We start from the raw sequence: 12,272 nt of genomic DNA on the forward strand, positions 1-12,272 counted from the left end.
AATTTGACTTTAGATAAAATCATAGTTGCGTTCAAAATATTGGTGGTAATTTGATACTAAATCCCTATTTTTTTATGAATTTGATTTTTGATAAAAATGTTGGGGTAATTTGAATGTGAATCACTATTTTCTTATGAATTTGATTTTTGAAAACTGCGATCGAAAATTTGTCAGATGGAAACTTTCAAAACAAATTTTCTGAATTATCACTGACACACATAGATTTTGCAATGGATGCATACACAAGTGGGAAATCTATTTTATGTTAAAACTTATATCAACTTTTTTCCTATTCAATTGATGTTACTTAATGTTAAGTTTTCCAAATTTTTCTATAGATAACATGGTCCAAGGATGGTGGTTTAAGGACTTCTTTGCTACCAAAGTAATAGGAAGAAGCTCTCTCGAGATACTTCCAAAGCCTGATTTTGAAGGAGCTTACAAAGTAATTCATATTACACACTGCAAAATAATATATATACTTATAAAAAAATATCAAATTTTATATGAGTTTAAGATGTTTGTTTTTCCAATTGGCTTAATTACCTCTTTTGGCATATTACAAAACCCTTCTGAATGGGATTAAAGAATTCATAAAACCCTTCCCTATTCCCTAAACAAAACATAACAATTCCATATTCCCTAAACAAAACATAACAAGATGGAAGCATTCCTAAGAGGTTATGCAAAAAAAAAATCGTCGACCGTAATTTGAATCCAAATCCCATTTTTCTTATGAATTTGATTTTAGATAAAGTCATGGTTGCGTTCAAAATGTTGGTGGTAATTTGAAACTAAATCTGTATTTTCTTAGGAATTTGATTTTTGAAAATTGCGATCGAAGATATGTCAGATGGAAACTATCAAAACAAATTTTCTGAATTATCATTGACACACATAGAATTTGCAATGGATGCATACACAGGTGGGAATTCTATTTTGTGTTAAAACTTATATCAACTTTCTTTTCTATTCATTTGATGTTACTTAATGTTAAGTTTTCAAAAATTTTCTATAGATAACATGGTCCAAGGATGGTGGTTTAAGGACTTCTTTGCTACCAAAGTACTAGGAAGAAGCCCTCTCGAGATACTTCCAAAGCCTGATTTTGAAGGAGCTTACAAAGTAGTTCATATTAGTGTAAAGTGATTTTGAAGGATCAATCAGCCCAAAAAACCTAATGTAATAATTAGATTGGCTTTAAAAATATGATTTTAATTGTATTTAGTAAATAGTTAGACTGACTTTAGAAAGGTGACTTAAGTATTTAATGAATTAAACAAATGTGCAGGATCAAGTAAAAATAACTTTGGATAAAATAAATCCAAAATTTGAAATGACTTTTGACAAGGAAAGCACTTTACAATCTTTAGCATTTCAATATCCGAATGATGTTAGCAGATGGGGAGCGATAAATGGCTACTACAATAAGATGTTAGCAGAGGACAACAAAAACATGGAGTTAAAATACCATTGCATCATTTCTAAGCTTGAATGTGATCTTTTGTCTATTTCTCTCATTACACACAGTAAAATAATACAAAATACAAATTTAAATAAATTTTGAACCATGTATGACTGCATACTTGTTTAAGTTCTTTGGTATTCAAACTTATATGCTTAAAGATGTTTACATGAGCATATGTTTATTTTTACCATGTTTATATACTTGATACTTATTGATGTGATCCCTTTGATGAATCATTGTTCATATTTGTTTGTTTGATCATAAATGGTTAGATTACTTGTGTATATACTTTCTTGATCCCCATGTCCTTATATAGACTCTTTTGTCTTGATAACCATGGTTAATGATTAAGATAAAGTTTTTTTAAATAAGTTTTGAATAAAGTCTAACTATTTTTTATTTTTATTTTAAATTTTTTTATCAAAACGACGCTGTTTTGTTCGAGAAAAAAAAACACGCATTAAATCGTCGATTTTTTCTAAACGTTGGTTCATTGATTTTAAACTGTTTTGGCTGGTTTAATGGCAGATTTTATCTAGTAATCGAACCAGATTATGACTCGTCTGATTCTCAGTTCGAGTAGTCCCACCGATCAATTTGGTTCGATTTTTAAAACTCTACTCTATTGTATAATGTTGGTTTTCCGTTTTATAATATATATATATATATATATATATATATATATATATATATATATATATATATAAAACTATCAAATTTATATGAGTTTAATATGTTTGTTTTTTCCATTGGCTTAATTACCTCTTTTAACATATTAAAAAACCCTTCCGAATGGGATTAAAGAATTCATAAAACCCTTGCCCTATTCCATAATTAAAACATAACAATGCTCTATTCCCTAAACAAAACATAACAAGATGGAAGCATTCCTAAGAGGTTATGCAAAAAATTCTGTCGATCAACTATTCTTGTCTCAACTTAGTGGTAGTTTGGATCCAAATCCCATTTTTCTTATGAAATTGATTTTAGATAAATCATAGTTGCGTTCAAAATGTTGGTGGTAATTTGCAACTAAATCCCTATTTTCTTATGAATTTGATTTTTGATCAAAATGTTGGAGGTAATTTGAATGTGAATCACTATTTTCTTATAAATTTGATTTTTGAAAATTGCGATCGAAAATCTGTCTGATGGAAACTTTCAAAACAAATTTTCTGAATTATCATTGACACACATAGAATCATAGATTTTGCAATGGATGCATACACAGGTGGGAATTCTATTTTATGTTAAAACTCATATCAAAGTACTAGGAAGAAGCCCTCTCCAGATACTTCCAAAGCCTGATTTTTAAGGAGCTTACGAAGGAGTCCATATTCAATGGATCAATCAGCCCAAAAAACCTAACGTAATAGTTAGATTGGCTTTAGAAATATCATTTTAATTGTATTTAATAAATAGTTAGACTGGCTTTAGAAAGGTGACTTTAGTATTTATTGAATTAAAAAAATGTGTAGGATCAAGTGAAAATAACTTTGGATAAAATAAATCCAAAATTTGAAATGACTTTTGACAAGGAAAACACTATACAATCTTTAGCATTTCAATATCTGAATGATGTTAGCAGATCGGGAGCGATAAGTGGCTACTACAATAAGATGTTAGCAGAGGACAACAAAAACATGGGGTTAAAATACCATTGCAACATTGCTAAGATTGAATGTGATGCTTTTGTCCACTTCTCTCATGACACACAGTAAAATAATACAAAATACAAATTTAAATAAATTTTGAACCATGTATGATTGCATACTTGTTCAAGTTCTTTGGTATTCAAACTTATATGCTTAAAGATGTTTACATGAGCATATGTTTTACTTTACCATGTTTATATACTTGATACTTATTGATGTGATCCCTTTGTGGAATTATTGTCCATATTAGTCTGTTTGATCATAAATTGTTAGATTATTTGTGGATATACTTTCTTGATCCCCATGTCCTTATATAGACTTTTTTGTCTTGATAACCAAGGTTAATGATTAAGATAAAGTTTTTTTAAATAAGTTTTGAATAAAGTCTAATTATATTATATTTTTATTTTAAAATATGTATCAAAACGGCGATGTTTTGTTCCTGAAAAAAACACGCATTAAACCGTCGATTTTTTTCTAAATCGTTGGTTCATTGATTTTAAACGGTTTTGGCTGGTTCAATGGCATATGCAATCCAATAATCGGACCAGATTATGACTTGTCTGATTCTCGGTTCGAGTAGTCCCTCCGATCAATTTGGTCCAATTTTTAAAACTTTGCTCTATTGTATAATGTTGGTTTTTCGTTTTATAATATATATATTTACTTATAAAAAACAATCAAATTTTTATGAGTTTAATATGTTTGTTTTTCCGATTGGCATAATTACCTCTTTTGACATATTACAAAACCCTTCCGAATGGGATGAAAGAATTCATAAAACCCTAGCCCTATTCCTTAAACAAAACACAACAATGCCCTATTCTCTAAACAAAACGTAACACGATGGAAGCATTCCTAAGAGGTTATGCAAATAATTCCGTCGATCAACTACTCTTGTCTCAACTTGGCGGTAATTTCAATCCAAATCCCATTTTTCTTATGAATTTGATTTTAGATAAAATCATAGTTGCGTTCAAAATATTGGTGGTAATTTGAAACTAAATCCCTATTTTCTATGAGTTTGATTTTTGATCAAAATGTTGAGGTAATTTGAATGTGAATCACTATTTTCTTATGAATTTGATTTTTGAAAATTGCAATCAAAAATTTGTCAGATGGAAACTTTCAAAACAAATTTTCTGAATTATCATTGACACACATAGATTTTGCAATGGATGTATACACAGGTGGGAATTCTATTTTGTGTTAAAACTTATATCAGCTTTTTTTCTATTCATTTAGTGTTACTTAAGGTTAAGTTTTCCAAATTTTTCTATAGATAACATGGTCCAAGGATGGTTGTTTAAGGACTTCTTTGCTACCAAAGTACTAGGAAGAAGCCCTCTACAGATACTTCCAAAGCCTGATTTTGAAGGAGCTTACAAAGGAGTTCATATTCAATGGATAAATCAGCCCAAAACACCTAATGTAATAGTTAAATTGGCTTTAGAAATATGATTTTAATTGTATTTAGTAAATAGTTAGATTGACTTTAGAAATGTGACTTTAGTACTTAATGAATTAAACAAATGTGCAGGATCATGTGAAAATAACTTTGGATAAAGTAAATCCAAAATTTGAAATGACTTTTGACAAGAGAAACACTTTACAATCTTTATCATTTCAATATCCAAATGATGTTAGCAGATGGGGAGCAGTTAGTGGCTACTACAATAAGATGTTAGCAGAGGACAACAAAAACATGGGATTCAAATACCCTTACGACATTTCTAAGCTTGAATGTGATGCTTTTGCCCACTTCACTCATTACACACTATAAAATAATACAAAATACAAATTTAAATAAATTTTGAACCATGTATGATTGCATACTTGTTTAATTTCTTTGGTATTCAAACTTATATGCTTAAAGATGTTTACATGAGCATATGTTTTACTTTACCATGTTTATATACTTCATACTTATTGATGTGATCCCTTTGTGGAATTATTGTCCATATTTGTTTGTTTGATCATAAATTGTTAGATTACTTGTGTATATACTTTCTTGATCCCAATGTCCTTATATAAACTTTTTTGTCTTGATAACCATGGTTAATGATTAAGATAAAGTTTTTTTAAATAAGTTTTGAATAAAGTCTAATTATATTATATTTTTATTTTAAAATAATTTATCAAAACAACAATGTTTTGTTCCAGAAAAAAACACGCATTAAAGCGTCGACTTTTTCAAAATTGTTGGTTCATTAATTTTAAACGGTTTTAGCCGGTTCAATGGCATATGCAATCCAGTAATCGGACCAGATTATGACTCGTCCGATTATCGGTTCGAGCAGTCCCTCCAACCAATTTGGTCCTATTTTTAAAACTCTACTATATTGTATAATGTTGGTTTTCCGTTTTATAATATATATATTTACTTATAAAAACAATCAAATTTATATGAGTTTAGTATGTTTGTTTTTCCGATTGGCTTAATTACCTCTTTTGACATATTACAAAACCCTTCCGAATGGGATGAAAGAATTCATAAAACCCTTGCCCTATTCCCTAAACAAAACACAACAATGCCCTATTCGCTACACAAAACATAACACGATGGAAGCATTCCTAAAAGGTTACGCAAAAAATTTCGTCGATCAACTACTCTTGTCTCAACTTGGCGGTAATTTGAATCCAAATCCCATTTTTCTTATGAATTTGGTTTCAGATAAAATCATAGTTGCGTTCAAAATATTGGTGGTAATTTGAAACTAAATCCCTATTTTCTTATGAATTTGATTTTTGATCAAAATGTTGAGGTGATTTGAATGTGAATCACTATCTTCTCATGAATTTGATTTTTGAAAATTGCAATCGAAAATCTGTCGGATGGAAACTTTCAAAACAAATTTTCTGAATTATCATTGACACACATAGATTTTGCAATGGATGTATACACAGGTGGGAATTCTATTTTGTGTTAAAACTTATATCAACTTTTTTTCTATAGATAACATGGTCTAAGGATGGTGGTTTAAGGACTTCTTTGTTACCAAAGTACTAGGAAGAAGCCCTCTACAGATACTTGCAAAGTCTGATTTTGAAGGAGCTTACAAAGGAGTTCATATTCAATGGATCAATCAGCCCAAAAAACCTAATGTAATAGTTAAATTGGCTTTAGAAATATGATTTTAATTGTATTTAGTAAATAGTTATACTGGCTTTAGAAAAGTGACTTGAGTATTTAATGGATTAAACAAATGTGCAGGATCAAGTGAAAATTACTTTGGATAAAATAAATCCAAAATTTGAAATGACTTTTGACAAGGAAAACACTTTACAATCTTTAACATTTCAATATCCAAATGATGTTAGCAGATGGGGAGCAGTAAGTGGCTACTACAATAAGATGTTAGCAGAGGACAACAAAAACATGGGGTTAAAATACCCTTACGACATTTCTAAGCTTGAATGTGATGCTTTTGCCCACTTCTCTCATTACACACTATAAAATAATACAAAATACAAATTTAAATAAATTTTGAACCATGTATGATTGCATACTTGTTTAATTTCGTTGGTATTCAAACTTATATGCTTAAAGATGTTTACATGAGCATATGTTTTACTTAACCATGTTTACATACTTGATACTTATTGATGTGATCTCTTTGATGAATTATTATCCATATTTGTTTGTTTGATCATAAATTGTTAGATTACTTGTTTATATACTTTCTTGATCCCCATGTCCTTATATAGACTTTTTTGTCTTGATAACCATGGTTAAGGATTTAGATAAAAAAATTAAAATAAGTTTTGAATAAAGTCTAATTATATTATATTTTTATTTTAAAATAATGTATCAAAACGGCAATGTTTTGTTCCAGAAAAAAACATGCATTAAACCATCGATTTTTTCTAAATCGTTGGTTCATTGATTATAAACGGTTTTGGCTAGTTCAATGACATATTCAATCCAGTAATCGGACCAGACTATGACTCGTCTGTTTCTCAGTTCGAGCAGTCCCTCCGATCACTTTGGTCGGATTTTTGAAACTTTGCTCTATTGTTAATGTAGGTTTTCCGTTTTATAATATATATATATATTTACTTATAAAAAACAATCAAATTTATATGAGTTTAATATGTTTGTTTTTCCGATTGGCTTGATTACCTCTTTTGACATATTACAAAACCCTTCCGAATGGGATGAAAGAATTCATAAAACCCTTGCCCTATTCCCTAAACAAAACATAACAATGCCCTATTCCCTAAACAAAACATACCAATATGGAAGCATTCCTAATAAGTTATGCTAAAAATTCCATCCATCAACTACTCTTGTCTCAACTTGGCGAAAATTTTAATCCAAATCCCATTTTTCTTATGAATTTGACTTTCGATAAAATCATAGTTGCATTCAAAATATTGGTGGTAATTTGATACTAAATCCCTATTTTCTTATGAATTTGATTTTTGATAAAAATGTTGGAGGTAATTTGAATGTGAATCACTATTTTCTTATGAATTTGTTTTTTGAAAACTGCGATCGAAAATTTGTCAGATGGAAAATTTCAAAACAAATTTTCTGAATTATCATTGACACACATAGATTTTGTTAGAACAATATTTGTTCTGATCAATATTCTTAGTTTTGATGATAACAAGCATATGAATTTTGTATGAGATAATGTGGTACTCTAATACTATGCAATTTCCATTTCAGGAATTACATAAAGAGTATGCACAAAATCAGCGCAAGAAGCACTGACTCAGAAGGTTCATCATGCAACATCAGAACATGGTCTGGCAAGACATCAGAAGATGGTCAAGCAAAATCAGAACATGGGTCTATGAAAGCATCAGAAGAACTTGAGATCAGAAGCAGAAGCACTGAAGTTCTCATGGTATCACGCTCAGAAGCACTTCAAGGTCAGAAGACAAGAAGATGCTCTGCACCAAGTTGTTTGACTCTGATGACATTCAAACGTTGTTTACACAAACATCAGATCAGAAGCAAGTACTAGACTGGCAGGCTACGCTGACTGACAAAAGGAACGTTAGAAGCTATTAACGGCAACGTCAGTAGACACGGCGAAAACAAGGCTCGAGGTAGTTGACAAAAGAGTGAAACATTAAATGCAATGCTGTACGGATTACGCAAAGCATTAAATGCTCCCAACGGTAATCTTCTCAAGCGCCTATAAATATGAAGTTCTGATGAGAAGCTCGATACAACACTTGCGCATTATACAGAAATGCTGTCAAATTCAAAAGCTCTCAAACTTCATCATCAAACTCACTACATTGTTGTTGTAATTTCTTAGTGAGATTTAAGCTTAAACTTAAGAGAAAATAATAATTGTGATAATAGCTTTATAAGAAGCATTGTAACTCTTAAAATAATTTGTTTACATTAATTTGTAAGAACTAGAGTGATCAGGTTGTTGATCAGTATACTCTAGCAAGTCTTAGAAGGTGTCTAAGCAGTTTGCTCCTAGAGTGATCAAGTTGTGATCAGTATACTCTAGAAGACTTAGCAGTTGTCTAAGTGGAAAACCATTGTAATCTCGTGTGATTAGTGGATTAAATCCTCAGGTGAGGTAAATCACTCCAAGGGGTGGACTGGAGTAGTTTAGTTAACAACAAACCAAGATAAAAATCATTGTGCAAATAGTTTTTATCTTACAAGTTTTAAAACTACACTTATTCAAACCCCCCCCCCTTTCTAAGTGTTTTTTCTATCCTTCAATTGGTATCAGAGCGCCGGTTCTAAGGTGCAAGCACTTAACCGTGTTTAGAAAAGATTCAGGAAGAGAAAAACGCTTCAGTAAAAGATGGCTGGTGAAGATCCAATAAACACATCTACATCTACATCTGGCTCTGCTGAGCAATACAATGGAAATGGTAACAATGGTTATACTAGACCACCAGTATTTGATGATGAAAACTTTGAATACTAGAAAGATAAACTTGAAAGTTACTTCCTTGGTCTAGATGGTGAATTATGGGATCTTCTGATGGATGGTTACAAACATCCAGTAAAAGCTACTGGCGTAAGGCTTACTAGACAAGAAATGGATGATGATCAAAAGAAGCTTTTCAAGAATCATCATAAGTGTAGGACTGTTTTGCTGAATGCTATCTCTCATGCTGAGTATGAGAAGATATCTAACAGGGAAACTACCTATGATATATATGAGTCATTGAAAATGACCCATGAGGGAAATGCTCAAGTCAAGGAGACTAAAGCTCTAGCTCTAATCCAGAAATATGAAGCCTTCAAGATGGAGGACGATGAAAGAATTGAGAAGATGTTCTCAATATTTCAAACGCTAACTGCTAGATTAAGAGTTCTGGACAAAGTCTACACCAAGGCTGATCATGTAAAGAAGATCATCAAAAGCTTGCCCAGAAGATGGGGCCCAATGGTGACTGCATTCAAGATTGCAAAGAATTTGAATGAGGTTTCTTTGGAAGATCTAATCAGTGCCTTGAGAAGCCATGAGATAGAGCTGGATGCAAATGAGCCTCAGAAGAAAGGTAAGTCTATTGCATTAAAATATAATTTTAAAAAATGCACTAACGCTTTTTAGGCTGAAGAAGTAGATTCTGAAGAATCAGAATTAGAAGAAGATGCTGAACTGTCCATGATCTCCAGAAGGGTAAACCAACTCTGGAAGAGCAAGCAAAGGAAGTTCAAGAGCTTCAGAAGTTCAAAGAAGTTTGAACAAGGAGAATCTTCTGGTGGCAGAAGATCTGACAAGAAGAAGGCCGTCTGCTATGAGTGCAATGAGCCTGGACACTTCAAGAGTGAATGTCCAAAACTTAAGAAGGAGAATCCCAAGAAGAAGTTTCATAAGAAGAAAGGTCTTATGGCAACATGGGATGATTCTGAATCAGAATCAGAATCAGACTCTGAAGGTGAGCAAGCTAACTTTGCACTGATGGCCACAATGGATGATGGATCAGAATCTACATCAGAATCAGATTCTGAAGAGGTATTTTCTGAACTATCTAGAGATGAGTTAGTTTCCAGTTTGACTGAACTTCTGGAACTCAAGGCTCATCTTAGTATCAAATACAAAAAGCTGAAAAAGCAATTTGAATTTGAAACTAAGAAGCTGGAATTGGAAAATTCTGAACTGAAGGCAAAAGTTTTAAAATTATCCAAAGATAGTGGATCTCCTTCTGAATCAGAAAAATCCATTCCTAGTCTCAATCATATTCTGAAAGAATATGACTCGAGCTTCAGAAAGTTCCTATCTAGAAGTATTGGCAGAAGTCATCTTGCTTCTATGATATATGGTGTTTTTGGAAACAAAAGGTTTGGTTTTGGCTATGAGGGCGATACCTCACATAAATTTGAACCGGTTGATGATTTGAAAATCACATACAAGCCATTGTATGATCAGTTCAAATATGGCCATGCACATGATATTAGGCTCACCTCACATGCACAGAGTTTTAACACTATACACACCAAGAAGCATGTGACACAACCTAAGAAATATCATGCTGTCAAACCTAAAGAATATCATGTTGTTCCTCCTGTTAACTATTATGCTAAACCCAAGTTCAATCAGAACTTGAGGAAGACTAACAAGAAAGGACCCAAGAAATTGTGGGTACCTAAGGAGAAGATAATTTCTGTTGCAGATATCCTTAGCAGAAAAGAAGTCAAAGCACAAAATGTCATGGTACCTGGACTCTGGGTGCTCGCGACACATGAAGGGAAGAAGGTCTATGTTCCAAGACCTGGTGCTTAAACCTGGTGGAGAAGTCAAGTTTGGAGGAGATCAGAAGGGCAAGATTATTGGCTCTGGAACCATAAGTATTGGTAACTCTCCTTCCATAACTAATGTACTTCTTGTAGAAGGATTAACGCATAACTTATTATCCATAAGTCAATTAAGTGACAATGGTTATGATATAATCTTCAATCAAAAGTATTGCAAGGCTGTAAGTCAGAAGGATGGCACAATCCTATTTACAGGCAAGAGAAATATCAACATTTATAAGATTGATCTTTCTGATCTTGAGAAGCAGAAGGTGACTTGCCTTATGTCTGTTTCTGAAGAGCAATGGGTCTGGCACAGAAGATTAGGACATGCTAGTTTGGGAAAGATTTCTCAGATTAACAAACTAAATCTGGTCAGAGGTCACCCAAATCTGAAATATAAATCAGATGCTCTTTGTGAAGCATGTCAGAAGGGCAAGTTCTCCAAACCTGCATTCAAATCTAAGAATGTTGTCTCTTCCTCAAGGCCGTTAGAACTTCTGCATATTGATCTGTTTGGACCAGTCAAAACAACATCTATCAGAGGGAAGAAATATGGATTAGTCATCGTAGATGATTATAGCCGCTGGACATGGGTAAATTTCTTAAAACACAAGTATGAGTCTCATTCAGTGTTCTTTGAATTCTGCACTCAGATCCAATCTGAGAAGAAGTGCAAAATCATAAAGGTCAGAAGTGATCATGGTGGCGAATTTGAGAACAGATTCTTTGAGGAGTTCTTCAAAGAAAATGGTATTGCCCATGATTTTTCTTGCCCTAGAGCTCCACAGCAAAATGGAGTTGTAGAGCGAAAGAATAGGACTCTGCAAGAAACGGCCAGAACCATGATCAATGAGACCAATATGGCTAAGCACTTCTGGGCAGAAGCAATAAACACTGCATGTTATATTCAGAATATAATCTCTATAAGACCTATTCTAAATAAGACTCCTTTTGAATTCTGGAAGAACAGAAAGCCCAACATTTCATATTTTCATTCTTTCGGATGTGTGTGTTTTATTCTGAATACTAAAGATCATCTTGGTAAGTTTGATTCTAAGGCACAAAAATGTTTTCTTCTTGGATATTCTGAACGCTCTAAAGGCTACAGAGTATATAATACTGAAACATTGGTTGTAGAAGAATCAATCAATATCAGATTTGATGATAAGCTTGGTCTTGAAAAGCCAAAGCAGTTTGAGAATTTTGCAGATATAGATATTGACATATCAGAAGTTGTAGAACCCAGAAGCTGAAAGTCTCAGAAGCAATGGATCAGAAGATCAAGTTGCTGCTTCTTTAGAGAATCTCAAAATTTCTGAAGAGCCAACAGTCAGAAGATCTTCTAGACTCACCTCAGCTCATTCAGAAGATGTGATCCTTGGAAAGAAAGATGATCCTATCAGAACGAGATCATTTC

The sequence above is a fragment of the Vicia villosa genome, linkage group LG2 (genome assembly GCF_029867415.1).
Source record: "Vicia villosa cultivar HV-30 ecotype Madison, WI linkage group LG2, Vvil1.0, whole genome shotgun sequence".
Classification (NCBI taxonomy): Eukaryota; Viridiplantae; Streptophyta; class Magnoliopsida; order Fabales; family Fabaceae; genus Vicia; species Vicia villosa.